A 3,909-nucleotide genomic window follows, 5' to 3' on the forward strand; every position below is an offset into this window, starting at 1 on the left:
GAAGTAAACAGGGACTCTTGGAACCTACTATGTTCAAGAGGTGCTAGCACAGATTGACTGCGTGACAGAGATGGCGAGGTTTGAATAAATGGCGTCACAAGGGGGGATCAGATTGATTACACTATTGATATTACGACTGCATTGTCTATCCTGTGGATCCATGGCAATTCCACGGGCATGATCTAACAGCCGCCTTAGAATCTGTTGCACCCTTTCAAACATTAGTTTATGTTGTCATTATAAATGCACCGGTGAATGAGTCCTGTGAGATGGGTTGCATTGTGAAATTTATTCTTAGCCTTGGCCGCCTTGGTGAATCGCCGCTGGTTGCTAAAACGAAAATCGGTAACTGTGGTGCATCAAAAACCATCGACTGTTAACTGTTATAATGGTCCTGTTACGCCGTGATCTCTAAAAGGATTGAGGGTGACCTGGATGGGGACTATGCTTCGACCAAGATATTGCCTACTCGATTGTAACCCATATTTATTTAACAATAATGATGTGTTATTCTGCCTTTGTTTCTGATTTGTTTTTGTAGGGTATTTAGTTAGGGAGGCCCAGGTGAGTCGAGCAACTCTTACGGTAACGATTAGCATTTTCTACAAGTTGCTCTACTTTTTAAGAAAGACATAAAAAGGGTCCTCTACAATACACCCATTGCCTTCAGAATATACTGAGCAGGAGCTAATATGATGCTTCTTAGTCTCGACTGCTCATCCTATGTGCATTTATCAAAACATTCCTTTCCTGAACCACATGCTGCACTATCAATGAAGCACTGCCCTAGGGAAGCACTGAGGAAGGTACCAGTGCTACCTGAGTACGTTGTTATGTGCGCTGATGGATGGGTGGGTGGATGGAGGTGTGAACACAGAGAGATATTTAGGCTTATAAATATGCAGGACACGAATCCTATAATATGCCAAAGCTTATTTGTCTGGTCTAAACTTGAGATCGCAGTTAAACTTTAATGCACTTTTAGTAGATGTCCTCAAATGCAATAATGCGCACTGTGCAAAAAGCACATTTGCTTGTAGCATCTATGTATAATGCTTTAGAGTAGACCTGCTTTAAGCATTTACGTAATTAATGAGAAACAGAACCGCAATTGTAGCTATAGTTGCTCTAAAGATAGATGAACAACATGCAGGTTGTTTAACAATCACATCGCCAGAATCACCAACCCACTATTTGAAGAGAGGGCAGAATTTATGAGCTATATAATAATAAATCGGCAGAATGTTGTTGCATCTCATCGAAAGCAAACTTCCTGGTGGGTGCTAAGTAAGGAATCACCGCATTGAAATAATTTGACATTTGGGCCAGGGGACATTAATTGCACACAAAGATTTTGCATCACAAAAGGTGAAAATATATCCTACAAGAGGAGGCGAATTTAGAGAATATGAAGCATAATATGCAGGGTAGCACCGTCCACCTCGGTGTGCATCACCTACCTCCAGCTAATCCATCACCCCTTACATCCAAGGGAGCAGGTAATTAGAGCTGATGCATGCTGGTGTGTCATGAACTAGCCTTGGTGGTCTTTAGAGCCCCAAAGCTTAAAAAGAGTGACTGCGAGGCAATTTGCTGCACGACACGAGGTCACATTGTCAGCATCCAAACGTAGGCGAAATAATATGACTAGGACAGGCATATTACGTGTATTACGTGCATGACATTACATGCATTTACATTTCACTTAAGGCGTTTAGAGACTTGTAGCTCTCTCAATGTCTGCCTAACCTACTCAAATTACTGTTCAATTCTTCTTCTCAGAGGTGGGCCGTGCCAAATTTGGAGGTCAACACCAACAATAGGACCTAACTTTTCCTGAATGCTCAATGAACCTATGCACCACGGGTAACTCGCTCAACTTACACTTCGCTGGCATCTGTCGTAGGAGGAGAATGAGGTGTCCGTGGCAAAGCTTGAACGAGAAGGGAATAAATCGGGTGACTAAAGCCACAATTTTCTTGTTCTAATTAAGCTTCTATTAACGAAACAGTGGAAATTTAATAGAGTTATCAATGCAACCTTTGATTCCTTTGAAAGAAGGTCCCTCTAGTACTCCTCTTTTCTTTTCTCTTTGATTATATTGGCCTGGTATTTCATTAGGGTAGTCTTCTTTGAGAAATTCCCCACTGCTAGTGTGGTGTTTTGCACCATAGTCCTGAATAATGTAAGAAGCTGCATGGGTTGCAACTGCTTTGGTTTGTGCGATTTTAAGCGACCTTTTGCCTTTTAGTTCACACCTGCTGATGGTGCCATCAAATGTCAGAAGAGGGTTGTCAGAATTCTACTGTGGCAATAACATCTTTCTAACTAAGGATATTTAAAACATTTTCTGCATCAACTTACCTGGCATTAAAAAAAGCGTTCATATTTGAATGGCGGATTTTCATAAATTGCTTTATATCCTGTTTCCAATGTGACCATCAAGCAGAACGACTGAAATGGAATGTTTTAATGAATGGTTGTTTTTCGGAAGTGTAAGGTGCCGAGGATTACCTTGAATTTATCAGTTTTGGTCATGAACATAGCGCGACAATATGTAACACTTAGAAATTACCAAAATAGAGTGCACGTTATTAGATTAAGAGGAAATTGGAGGCCGTCCTGTGAGCATGACGTCAATTGCTTACATTCCTTTACATCGAGAAGTGCATATCGGCAGTTATGGTAGATGACTAACTGGTTCACAGTGTCCGCTGGCAAGTAAATATTCGACTGATGCTCCGACATCTCTTATTATGCTGAATGTAAACCTATCACTTGACTTTTAAATGTCATATAACTTTTTCATAGACTTTACTTTTTATATTTTGTCTTTTATTTCCATGCACAGGCACACATGCACTTTTTCTAGCCATTCGTACATGCGCATGTAAATGTGTGTTAATGCTCCTAAATGCAAATGCATAAGCACTGTGGTATTTCTTGATCTGCTGACAGGTAAGTCTCAGGAGCCCTGGGAGGAACCCGACGCCAGTGCCAGAAATCGCAATTACCCTGACAATTCGTCATCAATCACTGGAAAGTAAGAATCTTTCGTGGGATTTGAAAGTCCTTGCACTGTCAGCGAAGTGTGCGATATGCCCCTGTGAGGGAGGAAATAAAAAATTACGATTTTCGTTTAATTGCATGGTCGAGTACTGAGCAAAGAATAACGAACAGCTTCTCTGTAATTTATATTTCTCAAGCAACAATTTGTTTAGCTGCAGTATGACACAAAATCTGCTTATTCATTCAAGAACTTGGTAAAGCGCACATCGCATTGTTTAACCTTATAACTTCGGATGACCTTGCACCACCATGTCCAATCGTAAAGCCTAAATAGTTGTGCCTCATTTCGACCGTCAATTCGGACATCCTGATACAATCACGCGGTCCTTGCTCTACTAAATGATGGACCTCAATTAACTTTGTATGGTGATTGGATGGAAACGATGATAACGCAGTCGATGGCCATGGTGGCCGAATGGGACTGGCACTCTTGAGACAGCTGCCGTGTAATGCGCTCCTTCACATCTTATTGGTCGTTGGGACGTAAAATGGTCTGCATTCTACAGCATTTTAGGCTTTAGGCGTGTTTCGTAACATTTGATTCCTGAAATTGGCTGGTCAACTCGAAGCCCTAAAACAGACATTCAAAATTCTACTCACCTGTTAAAAGTGGGTCAACGTCAACCTTCATTTAAAAGGCTTTGTTAATGATAGCTTAGTAAAATAGCGTCAAAGAATAAGCATCACTTAGCCTCTAGTGTCTGACGCAAGGCGCTAATTACGGAATTTCCACAGGTCTCTCGAGAGTGCAGCCATTCCAATATTTCCATCTAATTCATTTACGCTTCAACGAGCCACTCCTAGAATTAACGATGCAGGCAGATGTCAACGCACTGTAGT

This window comes from Echinococcus granulosus (assembly GCF_000524195.1).
Source record: "Echinococcus granulosus chromosome Unknown EG_S00232, whole genome shotgun sequence".
NCBI classification, from domain to species: domain Eukaryota; kingdom Metazoa; phylum Platyhelminthes; class Cestoda; order Cyclophyllidea; family Taeniidae; genus Echinococcus; species Echinococcus granulosus.